Here is a 14,999-nt window from a genome sequence, read left to right as displayed (position 1 = left end):
TATTCGACAGAAAACTGTTTACCTAAAGGTGTCTTGCCCATAAAATTAGCTCCCAGGTGCTGGATTTAAAATGAGTACTGTTCATTAGTACAGTTGATTTTTTTTCTTAAAGGTAGAATTAGAGACTCAAAAATAAACATCTTCTGTGTTTTTCTTTTGGGGAAAAATGTTGCAAAAGGAGTTTTGGCTGGTTCGTATTACTTGGCTTTCTTCTCAGTAGAGCTTCCTAGAGCTGTTAAATTTCCAACTGCATTGGTTTTGAGCTGGCACTTCTTTGGAAACAGAGGCAAAAAAAAAAAAAAAAAAAAAAAGGAATTAAAAAAAAGGAGGAGGGGGAGAATCTAGTTAAAAATATGGTGAACCAGTATGCCCTGTGAACTGAATTGTAACTGTGTATTCCAAGGAGGTGCTGCATTGCATTGCACTCATTATACGCTCCTTTTCTCTCAAGCTTCCTGTCCTTCTGTGTCCGAAAGCTCCAGTTCACGTCTTTTTCTTTTCTTCCCGCAACGCAAACCACCCCCCCCAATTCCCCGCCTTATTTTTTTTTTTTTTTTATCTGCCAAGCTGGATTTGCACTTTTAAAGATCAGTATCAATAATGCCCTGCTTGTTTCGGTTGCGCTCCCCCTTTAAAAGACAGCTCTCTCTAATTGATGCGTCTGGGCTAGTCTAGACTGGTAGTGATTGAACCAACCACCAATTATGTTATTCATTTCACTGAACTTCGCTGATGGGCTCGGTGAGGAAGAAGGGGTGTTGAGAAACCTGCCCTTATACTGGAGCAGTCCCCTGCTGAAATACAAAATCCTGTGTGTCGTTGTGCACTCCTAAATGCCCGTGTGATCAGTTGTGATAGCAACCTCAGGGCATGAACAATCCACTTGAAAACACGTAAAAAACCAAAAGAGTGCCTTGGAATACAAACTGTATCACTTGTATTAAATTACTATCCTGTTACCCTTTAAAATCACAGAAGAATGATATCCAGCATGTTTTTATTGGCCCATGCATACATTTTCATAGAATTAACTGCAGATATATTTTGACTTAGTAAAACACCAAATGTTTTGCAAATATTTGATATGAATCATGTGGTACTATATATCCATAAGTTAAATAGATCCCTTTCCATAATTTCCAAATACCTATGCACACACGTCTGCTAAGATGGGGAAAAATCATTAATCCATTGTGCAGAAACCAAAGGATGACTTGAAAATCAAGTAACTCTTTTCTCTGAAGCATATTCAGGCTACCAAAGGCTGGAAAGTAATATTTAAATAGTACAACTACACAAGAGGTCTCAACAAAAGACATGGTGCAATTGTTGCACGGTTCATTTTCTCGATTCAGTTTTCTGATACAAAATGGTTTCTTGACTATGATTTGGAGTCAATGACTGAAATTGCAATAAACACTTAAAAAAAAAAACACAGGAAAAGAACAGTTTCCTTAACCTTTGACTACACGTATAAAATAAGGTTACAGCCAATATAGAGTCTTTAAAAGAAGAAAGCATTTGAAGTCGGGACTGATTTAGGTATTTTCTAAAAATAGAAGATAAATGTTGGCCCAAGGAAAAAACTGTTTAAATAAAATTGTATATTGGAATTTTTCACAACAAAGGAAAGGTAAGTTACTGTTTCTCTTCAACTATGAGATAGATCTGAATCACTAAAATTATTCTGTCATGAAAAGTTACGTTTTCAGAAAACTGCAAACTAGGTAAACAATTATCTTAAGAGAAGATTATTTTCAATGTACAGTTTGGTGTTATAAATAACTTTGTTAGATTGAATTTAAATCCTGATAAATTTTTTCCAACCTTTAAATGAAGAATAATGGGCACTGATTACTCCCCAAAGATACAACAACTGCATGTGTGTGTGCTGTTGTTATTTCTTTCCATTCATGTATTTAGAAAATATATTTCTAATCCCTATTACTTTTAAACTCCCGGTTTATAACATTTTAAAACAGATGCCCAGCAAGAAGGCTACATCGCTCCTCTTATTTTTTTAAATCTTGCAAAGTAATACAAATTGAATCTTTATGAACACCGTAAATTTCATCCTCCGTGTAGAATAGCAAGAGTAGAATTTTTAGCCTATTAATATTTTAGCCCAAACTATTGGTTTGCCCCCATCCGTGTCTGCGTGTTCACTGTCTAGCCATGTATGATACATACATGTGAGTACTGAATGTATAACATGTCCACATGCCCATTTTAATTGGATACAATTTTAAGATTAACTGTTGAGTTTAAAAGTTGGAGGCACGGGGCATGCTGGGACTTCAGCTGATATGTTCTGAGGTCAAGCACCAGGTACTGAGCTGTTCTTGTTACGCTCCGATAGTACTGCGTGTTGCTCTCAAGAAATAGACCATGGTAGATGAGTTCCACAAGCCTCAGGCACCAGTAATACACACACACACACACACACACACACACACACACACACACACACACAGAGCAGCCAACACACTCTTATAACAGAATATATACCTACTTTAACAGAAATCCAGGAGCTGCCACTTTCTGGTCACCTGACCCCATCTAACAATGAAAACCTCAGAGGTGCACTCAATCACTTCAGACAAACTTTTTTTTCTTTTGTTTTTGCTTTAAAGAAAAAAGTTCCACCAAATTTCCAGGATGCCAAGGCACGACTCGCAGCTCCCAAGAGCCTAACCCGTGGATTTAAACGGTAAACATCACAAGTTAGGGTCTCAGGGATTGAGAGGAGTGCAACAAATTGTTCTTTCTTGAGACAAAGCAAAGCAAAACAAGAATGACAGGCAATTTCTGTTCCAGGTTCATGACTAAAAGGCAACAAACAGGTGGCAGGGTATTCCCTCACTCTCGAAGCTTCCTTAGGTCACAAAATTTAGATTCCATGTAAATATAATCTATTCATACACACACATAGGCAGGATCTGTGGATAGGTATACATACCTGAACACACAATCGCGTGTATATCAGAGAAAACTCTTTGAAGCTTTGGGCAAAACAGTTTTACTAAAATGAAAAATAATATGCATAGACCCAGAAACGCTGCCGTTTTTAAAACCATGGTCTAAAACTAGGATTAAATGCCCTTTCAAAGCTTGAACTTAGAGCTAGCACAGCTGACGGTGAGGAAAATACGAGGCATCTCTTTCCCCCTGGGCAAGCATGCCGCATGCAAAATCACAGAAATCAGGCTTTCAGAAGGAGAAGACCAAGAAGTAGGGTTTGGAGGCCATGAAAGTATAAGTACGAATAGCGTTTTAAACTCACCCACTGGAAGCGGAGCAGGGCTGAAGCCTCCCGTAACACCATTCCAAGCAAGGGGGGGAAATGTGAGCTCGCAGTGCGCTAGCCTGGGCGAGGTGTTTCAATAGAGGACCGACAACGGGGCGGGCGGGGAGGGGAGGCGGGGGCAGGAAGCATTACACCAAATCTAGAGACTGTAACTCTGTAGTTTATGCTTTGACGAGGGAGAAAAAAGGCAATTTGGTGGACGTGCAGGGAGGGGCTGGGACTGATCAAATTTTGAAAGTATTCGGTTAAAAAAATTTTTTTTAATTCTTTTTCTTTTCTCTTTCTTTCTTTTTTTTTTTGTTTTTTTTTGTTTTTTTTTTTTTTTTTTTTAAAGAATGAGAAACCTCCCCAGAGCTGCTTTAAAAAATTTCTTCCTTCTTCCTTTGGCGTACACTTTGCCAGTCAGTCCTGCAAACAGGGCCTCGCTCTGCATCAGCTGCTTGGCTGAAGCCAAGGCCAAATCACGCAGAGCCAGCACCAGGCTGTCATTTGGGAGGCGAGGTGGGAAGGGGTGGGTGCAGGCTGGGGAGATTCGTCTCCCCCGCCCCACTCCCGCCGCCAAACCTTTGGAGCCTTTTGCCAATATTTCAGAGGAATCAGAAGCCTAATTCCCCTCCATCTTCGCAGAAGCTACCGGTTCTGCACCTGAGAGAGAGTCGCTTCCCCCCCCCCCCCCCCCCCCCCCCCCCGTCTGCCTGGAAGCTGAGGTTTTCTGTGCCAGGGGTTCTTATGCCGCCTCCAGAATCGAAAGGGAAGGGAGGGAAAGTGGGTGGGTAGAGGACTCTCTTAAAATCTTTCTTCCCCCTTTTCTCTTTCGTTTATTCTTTCTCTTTCTTTTTCTTTCTTTCTCTCTCCCTTCCTTTCTCTTTCCTTCCTTCCTTCTTTTTTTTCTTCTTTTATTCCAGCCTAAGCAAGGTAGATGGCTGGCTAGTCAAAGAGAATGACAAAGCAGCCCCTGTGAGGAAGGCATTGGAGGGGCCTCCAGCACTTAGTAAAAATGCTAAATATTTGGTATATATTTCCATATGCAACTAAAAACCGTTAAAGCTCCAGGCTCTTCCCCCGTCTCCCCCCCTCTTCCAAAATAGAATCATACCAGCAAGACAGCTAAATTATGCCTCCTTTACCTCTGCACAGGGTCTATTCAGCATCCCCACCCCCCCTATCTTCAAGACAACTTTTTTTTTTTCTCACCTCTGTAGGTTCTTCTCAGGCACGATCGTCCGGTTCAGTTCAGGGTTTCTCCTTTCTCTCTCACTTTCCTTTTCCTCCCAGAAAAGCTAGTCCGTCATCAGCCTACCTTGCTTCTCTCTCTGTCTCAACCTCTCTCTCCCGTTTTCTTTTACTATTAAAAATAATAATAATAATGGCCCTTTCGACATAGCAGCATGAAGTGGCTGCCTTTGAGAAAGCACATTTAATCTTTGCTGGCTCCCCTAGGCTTCAGTGAAGAAGGAGAAGGCAAGAAAAAAAGGGAGAGAGAGAAAAAAAGATTGTAAGGGAGGCTGCTGACGGACAGCAAGCATCAGGCACAAATCAGCGACAAGTTGAATTTTCCTAGACCACACTGCCCCCTTTCTTCTCGGCTCTCTCCCTGGGCTCCTGGAAAGCCTGAGTGTCTGGTTACAGGAGGCAACGGGTCTCCTTTTGCCAACCATGGTGCAGATTCCTCGCATGCCTGCTTAAATCTCTGGCAGAATAAGGAATCAATATCCCCCTCTAATCACCTTTAGCTCCTCTACGGCTTCCCTCCTTTTCTGAGAATCCACTTGGCTCTCCCCGCCGCTCCCCCGCCCTGCCAGGCTCCTCCATACAAAGCTTGCGGTCCTGTCATTTCTCACTTCCTTCCATATCTTGGAGACAAGCCTCCCTTCTAATATCCTCTCGCGCTCACTCCCTCTCTCCGTTGTAGCGTCTCATCCTGACTCGCAGCCCCGGATGCACTAAGGCATCTCCCTGACTACTAATGAGACCAAAAATACACCAGCAGGTCAGGGGGAAGGCCAGACATTGTATTATACAAATACAGAAAAATCCTCAGCCTGCTAGACCCAGAGATCAGGTATCATGTTTTCTAGAAAGGAGGAAAAAAAAAAAAAAAAAAGGGAGGAAGGAGTGACGAAGAGAGACCACAGTGCAGTTCTCTGCCTAATTGTTCTGCACCCCACGGGCATTTAAAACACCTAAGCATGTTGGAGTGCAGGTGGTGCATTTTGTGAATCTTGGTGGGTTTTCTTTATGGACGGAAAGTCAACAGTGCCCAAACACTTCTTTGAAATCGGCATTTAGAGGGATAAAAGAGCAGTGATTCAAATCTATATTTAAAATACGCACGCTATTCAGGGGTGAGCTGACTACAATGCTAAAAATCTCTTTCCTTTCAATGGCAGGTTTTGCTCGCTGACTATATTTGCCGTATGTACTAATTTACCACTTACGTTCCCGTAGATTTCGAAATGAACTCATCAGTCACTGTAGCTCATCCTAACCCTTTACTTCCACTGCAGACGTTTTCCTTCTTTCTGAAGGATTTCTCCTCAAATGTCCATCAGATACATACACACTCCATTGATCAGCCTAAAGCCCCTTGATAATGATAAGTGATCATTCAGACGACAAAAAAAAGTGGCACAAGATAAAAATGAAAGACATCCTGAGTTGAGCAGGGGAGCGTCTCCCCTCATGTCTGTTGGCGTGCATTTTCAAAGCTCGGCTACACGTTGATCCTGGAAAACAGGTAGCTCCTGAAAATCGGGGTCTCTACCTATCTATACACACAGTGGGTATATTGCCATCTTCACCTGATTTTCCTGGCTAGAATCACGCAGACACCAGGCCGTGCTGTGTTAAGTATAAGGCTGGGTTCTGTAAATAGCAAGAAAGGGAGGGAGGTGTCTGAGGATGCAGGTTTCCTCCAAGTCAATGTTTTTTAAAGGTAGCTTCTTTGTGCTCAGCTCAGACACTGTGCTTTGTCTCTCACTGTGAGACCTGCAGCACAGCTGGATGCCAAGGACAAGGAGAAGGAAAAGCACAAATGAGGAGACACAGAGAGAGGAAGAAGGGAAAGGAGAAGAGAAGAGAGGAGGGAAGGGGAGGGGAGAGGAAGGGAAGGGACGGGAGCGGAGAACATATCCAGGCAAAAAGAGAAAGACAATCAGAGTGTTGGATTCCCTTTAATACTTTTTTTTTTTTCATTATTGGGAAGGAGAAAGAGATGGTTGGCAGTCTTGGTGACTGGGTTAGAATCTTTTTCAGATTTGGCTAATAGTGTGTTTGCACTAGACTGATGAGAAAAAAAGAAACATGCTAGAATAATCATAAAGGGTGGAGCTGTCAAAAAAAAAAAAAATCTTTGACTCACTGGGTGCCTCCCTGTAACGCCAAAATGAATCATTCCTAACCAGAATCACCAATTGTCTTAGTGAGCTTGCATATGAAGGCCAGATTATGGGAATCATGTCCTTTCACTCATCTTCAGAAAGGAAAGGTAAACAGAGGATGTAATTTCCCGAGACTCTCCTAAACCTCCCTACCTTCGCAACAACAGTTTAGCATGATTTTCACATGCTAAGCTAATTTGCCCCTGTCTGTGTTCACTCTGCTTACAAAAATATACAAATATATGAGTTATGAAAGTTTTGCTATGAACACATCATTTTCTCTATACAACTCAGCGATGTCTTTGGAGGATACTTATTTCAAGCAGTTAACACCTGACCCCAATTTCTGTGGGTAATTAGTGAGCTAGATAACCACACAAAGTGGGTAATTATTTAGTACCCAAGGGTACGCTAGAAGTGGGTAGTGGTTTTGTTAACAAAAGCACATCTCTAATTATTGTATCTATGATGGGTGTTTTAAAAATACCAGTTACTATATCAAGTGAACCATGATAAATAAGTGAACTATTTTGCTGTCCTTAGCATATATAGATGTATATTCCATCATGGTTAATAATAGTTACCTCTCTTGCATGGAGTGTTGTAAAGATTAATTAGTTAACATCTGTAAGACTCTCAGAGATGAAATGTGCTAGAGAGTTTCTACATACAGTATTATTATTGTTACTACTATCTTGGCTAGTAATCCCAGGATGAGAGAAGCTTAAGGAGTGGATGCAATAGTCTGGTCTCTGTCTTGGTCTGAAAAAATGCTGAGATTACAAAGGTAATGAATTTGATTGTGGGGACTGGTCTCCTATCTGCCCGAGTCTAAAACAGGTGGTAAGAGAATCGAAAGGTAAATGCCATTTCATTGGCAGCTGGCTCAGGATGGATCTGAGGAACAGGGTAAGAGATGGGGAGAGGGAGGAGCAGACGGAAGGAGTCAGGGATGGGCCGGGAAGGAAGCTGAATCAGCCGGACCACACCCTCCTTCCAAAGTCCTTCTATCCTTCCCTTTGATGAGCAGCAAATATGCACAAAAATCCGCAAAGAAGACATCCCTGCAAGTGCCGGGACAAATTCATCATAATTACAATCAATCAGCCAGATATATAGTATTTATTCTGGAGAAGAACAATCAGTACAAATTACTTTAACAAATGCAGATACATTTTAAAATATTACAGTGTTGAGAATAGGCATGCACAAATCAACTTCAGATATTTTTAACCCAAGATATGCACACCAATGAAGAAACACTTTCTAATTCAATTGCTTTTCTGAATCAGCCCCAAGATGGGAAGGGGATATTATTTATTTCTGCTGTGAAAGAAAGAAAAGAAAAAGAAAGGAAAGGAAAGGGGAAAAATAAAGAAAAGAAAGCCTCATGCTTTTAGAGGCCTTAATTCTGGAGAGCAACCAAGCCTTGAAAACAAACAACAACGAAAACTTACTGCTTCTTTCTCTGTCAATGTCCATCTCCTTGAGCCGGCTGTCTGGCGTCTGGCTGAAGCAGGACAGACAGAGGCTTCTGAGATCCAAATCTTCTAGGAGGCTCACCACATTTTTTCTTTCAAAGCAAGGTTGTCCTGGGGATTAACCCTAGGAGTCTGGGAGATGGGAAGCATGTGGGAAGGGTGAAGGGAAATATGCAAAGATATTGTATTCAGCCCCGTTTAGGATATCTAGGGAATAGGAGAGGAGAAGGACCCCATCAGTCAGCCAACAGGTACCACGGCCGAAACCTCTGCTGGAGGACAGCCTCCAGGACACGTGTTTATGCTGTGATTGGAGGCCAGTGGTGTGATGAGCGCATTTTAAGAGTTTGGGAGCAGAGGGAAAATTTCTCCAAAAGCCACCCAAGCCAGGCTTCTGACCTGAAGCCCAGTATTTGTCACCCCCTCTCTGAGCTCAGAACTACAAAGGCTGACTGGCATTCCCCAACCCGCCCAGCTCCTTTCAAACCCACAGACTGTGCCAGACTGGCCCCACCTCCCACTGCAGCAAATTCTGTAGCCCCGTTTCATGCTGCGTTGTAAGGAGCCAGATTTCCGTTTTAATTGTCCTACCTGGCCTTCCCCTCTGCCACTGCCCCTGGCTCTTGGTGCCTGGCACAATTTCAAAGGCCCCACCAACTGCTTTCCCTCCCCCATCATCATCGGAAACACCTCTAGTTCTCCCCTCCCCCAATTTTTAGGTCTAAAATGTTTTTATGCCCAGCAGCTTCCCTCATCTTTGGCCACCACCATCCCCTTTCTTTGGTCTCTCGCACTCTCTTGTTTGACCTTTTTTGGTTTTGCCATGTCAAAATTATAGTTGTATCTCATGTTGTGGACTGAAAACCCAAACCAAAAGTCAGTGACTAACATCTTCCCCTCCCCAGTCCCCCATATTAACATAGCTGACGATCTAGTTCATCTCAGGGCATTTCCCAAAAGCTCACCTAAAAAAAAGCTGAAGCCAGGAGAGAACAGGTAGGTGTGTGTGTGTGTGTGTGTGTGTGTGTGTGTGTGTGTGTGTGTGTGTGTGTGTGTGTGTGTGTGTGTGTGTAGTGAGCCAACTATATGAATACAGTGAATACAGTGGGAAAGTGCCTAATGGACATGCAGGGAAGGAAGAACAGAAAAAAGGTCTGGTATATTTGTGGATATTTAAGATAAAAGCAACAGAAGCTAATTATTACAAGAACTTATAGGGAAAAAGGTTATATTTTTATGTATATATTTCTATGTATATGTATATAAAAACACATACACACACATACAGTCTGTATTGAGTTTCCACACATCACAATATCCTCAGGGCACACACACTGAACAGTGACAGCCAGGGCCCACATGGTTTTGTAGTTAGAACATGAATATGAAAACCTTCTGGGATGGATTGGAAGAAGACAAACCCCGTAAGTCACCTGCCCTTTCCCCTATTGTCTGCGTTTAGAAGCTAGGAAGGTCTATAGCACCTCTCCCAGTGGCTGCCATGACTTGAAGCTCACCATCCCTCAAAGCGTTTGTGCTCTGAACCTTACTACTTAGGTATTCATTGCTTTAACATTGCAGTTCTGTTCTCTGTTACTCCTCCAATAGCCGCCATTGAGGTTCTTCTTTGTGACAGAGGCTTACAGATAAATAATATGGCATTTAGTCTTCCAAAGCCATTGCCAGTGTTTTACAGAGGCAGGGAAGAAGGTATGAAATAGTTAGAATTGCCCAGCTCTGTGGGGCACTGTGAGGACTTGAACCAGGTCTAACTCCATCAGCCTGGTCTTTCCTCTGTATCATTATGTTCTTTGACTCTTGTCTCAGTGTAAATGACACTTTCCACAGTTCATCCCCTCGAATTAGTCTAGTTTCTCCTTCGATGTATTTTCCATAGGACTCTGTACTTACTCTACCTTAATATTTATTCATTCTTTTCATTGAGCTCAATTTGGCCAGTAATTATTTATTGAGTACTTGACTGTATGTCAGGCACTGTGCTAGGCAGTGTAATTCCCTCAGCTGGAGGAGAGACAATGATGCTCTGGGGTTGACAGTGTCCATAGACTATGCTGTCTCTATCCCCAAGCTCCAAGGTGAATGGAGAGAGGGGCTGTCACGTGGTCACTTTTGAGTTTCTGGTATATATCATAGCACCTGGTGAACAGCAAAAGTTTTTTTAATAAACTTGTATGCTGATGTGGCTTTGATTGGAACTTTTTGAGAGAGCTGAGTTCATGTCTAAATAACCCTTAGAATAATGCTTGGTCCAATGTCACGTAAAAATAACATTTAGGGCACCTGGGTGGCTCAGTTAGTTAAGCATCTGCCTTCCGCTCAGGTCATGATCCCAGGGTCCTGGGATTGAGCCCCACGTCGGGCTCCCTGCTCAGTGGGGAGCCTACTCCTCCCTCTCCCCACCCCACCCCCGCTCATGCTCTCTCTCACTATCTCTGTCTCTCAAATAAATAAATAAAATCTTTTTTCTTAAAAAAGTAACATTTAATAAAGGGTGAATTGCAGCTTTAATTGCAAAGACTATACTCTGGCTGAGGTCCCACTTATATGTTTATTTGTATTTCTGAAAAATAGCAAATTGGTCTATCTAACTCATTCTAAATGTTCTGCAGTCATGCTGTTTCTGTTTGAAGCCAGACAAATTCTATCTAAAATCTCACTGATCTGTGGATTAGGAGGTAATATCAAGTGATAAAGTGTCCAGGATGACGTGGCTGTGAAGGACTATTCTGGGCTATATGCAGGGAGGGAGATCTCTTGCACTTTAAAGTGTGTGGGTAAGTCCAGATCTGAGATAAGCAACCCAGCTCAGATGCCCTCATTTCAGAAAATGAGGCTGAGAAGCTAGAAATGGTTCATGACCATATGACCTCAAGGCTCCAGAGTTTCATAATATGTATTCTGAGAAAAAGGTTAGACAAGTCCTTACTTTGCCTAAGGGAAGAATATTTAAGCGTTTATAAGTGGTATTCTTGGCAGGCTAGTTTCCATCCTAGTCTTCACCCGGGCAATTCCTGTCTCTGACTAGGGGAGGGCAGGAGGTACGTGATGATGGCGCTCAGTCTGTCCTTCAACAAGCATTGATGCACATTCGAAATTTCGACACCACTCAAGTTTCTAAAGATGCATCCCTTTAGGGGGCTGATGGCAACTCTCAAGGGAGAGCTGGATGTGTAACCACAGCCCTCCTACTCCAGCCCTTAAACTCTAAACATACTTTAGATGTGAACTATCTAAATTCCCTCAACAAGAGTCCCTCATTAATTGGCAAAAATCTTCCCAGGAAGGGGAGGATGAGGAAGCTGCCTTATGCACCAATCAGCAAAGCCATCTTCCTAAGCAATGAGACTTTGAACCAGTAGGGAGCAGTGTTTGGTACCAGCAGTCTGTAGCTCAAATGGTCTCAAAAGAAGTCATCTGGCAGATTTTATACCCCAAATCCCTAAGAGTTCCAAATGTCAGGCTAAATACTTGAATTTTTGCTTAGTAAAAAAAAAATTTTTTTTTTGCTTTCCTTAGCCTTTTAGGATATTAGGGGAAATCAATGGTGAGAGAAGTCTTTAGCATATATATTTAATAATATTTTTGATATGAATATGTAAAATAATTCCATTGCCTCCTTATGCCTCATTGGGTGAGCTTCAGGGGACTTTTCTTGGCTTCTAGATTAACTCCATACAAGGACTGGAGTTTATCCGATGGGCCCATGTTGTTTGGGAAGCCCTCTGGAAGGGAAACTATGGTCCACTGCCTTGGGGTCTGACTTTACCAATTTGTAAGTAGTACATTTCAATAGCCTTTTGAGTCTAGACAGGTAAAAGAGAGAAGCTCAGACTCCTACATAATAATGGGTAAACTTAGAGAGAAATAGAGAAAATCAAGGCCCTTCTAGAGGGTGAGATTCCCTAATACCTGTGCACTAATAGAATTAAGCCTGACATTATAAAAAGCATTATTCTTGGCTGACACACGTCATCTAAGAGCCAAGTTCTATTTTGGTCTAGGTTCTCTGCCATTCATTAGGTTTAAGCTGGCAAGCAAAGAGGCATATTTCCGCCCCTAGAACTTTTGAAGATTGAGATTGTCAGGCCAAGAGTCTAGAGATTATATGACACCAAAGATACAGGCCAGTGACTTGGGCTGGAGTCATTGGTATATATTTTTGAAATTGCTACAAAGCCTGGAGGTTGTTGAGGGAAAGGAGAGAGGTGGGGGAAGGGGAAGGCTTTGGAAGCCAAGAGTGTAATCCAGTCTTATTGATACCATGGTTCCTAGAGACAGCTTTGGTGACCGAGTTAATGCTCTTTAGAAGATTGGGCCCTGTTTATAGTATTCACCAGCTCCGGATCCCTAAGTGCTTTCCAGTATAAAGGAGAGAGGTATCAAAAGCAATGGTCCATCAGTAAGCAGAGATTGGGCCACAATTCAGATTCCAAGGTTTCCAGTCAAACCCCTAGGACTGTATCTCACCTTTTCATAATGGAAATAAAGTCAAGACACACTCCTTCTCCTCTTTTAGACTTAGTCTCTTCAGATTTTTTTTTTTTTCTATTTAGGTTCTAAAGGTTTAGGATAAGGAGAGGGAGAAGCAAATATCGTCATATCATTATTCCCTTTTCATTGTTGGGAACTGAGGCAATTAGTGGCTAAATACCTTTCCCAAGAAGGTTGTTAGAGCACCAAGAATAGAATCTAGGTCTCCCAGCCCAGCTGTTAGGAGGAAAAATGAGCTAATGTGTATGAACTGCCTAGAGTTCACTGCGAGTGAGTATGTGCGAATCCAAGGTATCGTTCATAATAATCATACCCCGTGCCTCTTGGTTTCCCCCATTATTAACTAATGACAGCACAGTAAGGAAGGGCTTCAAAAAGATACGATTAAATTTGCTTGATCTTTTGTGAAACAGATGAGTTTCAAAAGCAGTGAGTGTGCAGAATTAATAAAATTAAAAGAACACAGTAACATAGTTTGAGACACATTTCAGAGACTGAGGGGCCTCAGCAGCATAAGAATTCCTGCTAAGATTCAAATGGAGATAGATGAATAGGGGATGAATAGGGAACACTCTGGGGAGACACTGAGGAATATTTTAAAGGTGGAAACTGCTACCTCAGAGATTTTAAGCGTGGCACGTTCGACACTCATCAAAGAGTCTCTCCAGGCCTCAAATAGCAATGACATGAAGACCACAGGGAACTCCTTCAGAGCAAGCGAGGCCAGCCTTCTGGGGTCTCACGCTTTGCCCTTCAGGAATGTTAGAATGCACACTCCGATCCAGGCAGGTACAGAGCAAACCAACTGTTGTTGGCGACCAAACTGCACTCGCAAATGAAGGGAGGTTAAGTGAATTTTCTGGCATTCTTAAGTCTTCCAAGATTCACTGTGATATTTTGACTACCTAGCCCAAGTCTAGAAAACTGTTGAGTTTATGGGCCCCAGGGTCTCTTAGCTCTGCAGATATTTATCATGCACTGCATGGAGACACACTGATTTTGATCTTACTCTGGTTAGCACCGAGCCTGCCACATAATAGGTACTTTACAAATTGTTGTGCAGTCTGTACTCTTCTGGGAGTTTAATATAATCTAGGGTCCCTGTGTTATGTAATACAGACCAATCGACGGATTATATAGAGGCAAGCAATATTTAATTGATGATTTTCCTCTTCTGCCATGAGTTTAATTACTCAAAATCCGTGTCTTAAACTTGATGGAAAAGAGAGAAAAATTCTAAGGTGAGGAAGGAGGGGAAGAACTTTGAAAACAAAACAAACAAAATCTAGCTAGTGGAAATGTGAACAGAGCTTTGGGTGTTTCTAGGAAACATCTAGGTGTCAACTTGTCAATGCCTTTTTAAAAACAAAGGAAACAAAGAAAATTGATTGAAAAATTAAAGTAGGGGAGGAAATGATGGGGGGAAACAATATCTTCCCCCCAACGAATCTACATATGCATGTATCTCTGGGCCCCCAGGACCGGCTTTCTGCAGCCCAGTAAGAATTGACTAAAGTATCAGGAAATCGGCTTTGTTCAGAAAATTCATGGTGAGAATATCTAAGCCTGGGGCGGACATGAAGGTAAAGGAAAAATCCTACATATGACTTCTCTTTTGTTGAAAACAAGGCAGAGAGAACCCTGGAAAATACCATCATCTAAAATGAACTTCTCTGCCCTCATAAGGAAGGGGATGAGAGAGTAAAGGCAATTATCACTGGGTCTGCTGTCTTCTTGGACTTCTTTGGATGATCCCAGAGTCTCCTTCCTCAGTGCCCCCAGCATATCCGATGTGAGCATATCTCACACAGGACATGTGACACTGTGAGATCCGGCTCTGTGTCTCCAGCCCACTGCACATGACTGGCACACAGTAAACTCCCAGTAAATGTTGACTAAAAGATGTGTAAAGTCAACTTAAAGATAGAATTTAAGAGCTATATTGTGCAAGACTGTTGAATCTCAGATCTGTACCTCTGAAACAAATAATGCAATATATGTTAAGAAAGAAAAAAAGAAGAAGAAGAATGTAGCAGGAGGGGAAGAATGAAGGAGGGGAAATCGGAGGGGGAGAAGAACCATGAGAGACGATGGACTCTGAAAAACAAACTGAGGGTTCTAGAGGGGAGGGGGGTGGAAGGATGGGTTAGCCTGGTGATGGGTATTGAGGAGGGCACGTTCTGCATGGAGCACTGGGTGTTATGCACAAACAATGAATCATGGAACACTACATCTAAAACTAATGATGTAATGTATGGGGATTAACATAACAATAAAAAATTAAAAAAAAAAAGAGCTATGAGATGTGGTGTAAATGCA

General features: G+C 42.2%; 1 long non-coding RNA gene across 4 annotated transcripts in view; it reads right to left on the bottom strand.

Annotated features, from left to right (window-relative positions):
• The window catches only part of LOC118540810 (uncharacterized), a 206,467-nt gene that overhangs the window by 8,295 nt on the left and 183,173 nt on the right, over positions 1–14,999 (bottom strand). For 2 of the 4 annotated variants that reach the window (XR_013442559.1, XR_013442561.1), the window contains one exon: positions 23–272. This is a non-coding gene — a long non-coding RNA (uncharacterized LOC118540810). Of the gene's footprint in view, positions 1–22; positions 273–3,283; positions 7,772–14,999 lie in introns of those variants that run through there. The other 2 variants (XR_013442560.1, XR_013442558.1) reach the window with 2 other exon arrangements.

The sequence above is a fragment of the Halichoerus grypus genome, chromosome 11 (genome assembly GCF_964656455.1).
Source record: "Halichoerus grypus chromosome 11, mHalGry1.hap1.1, whole genome shotgun sequence".
NCBI classification, from domain to species: domain Eukaryota; kingdom Metazoa; phylum Chordata; class Mammalia; order Carnivora; family Phocidae; genus Halichoerus; species Halichoerus grypus.
This window is presented reverse-complemented; position numbering and strand designations above follow the sequence as displayed.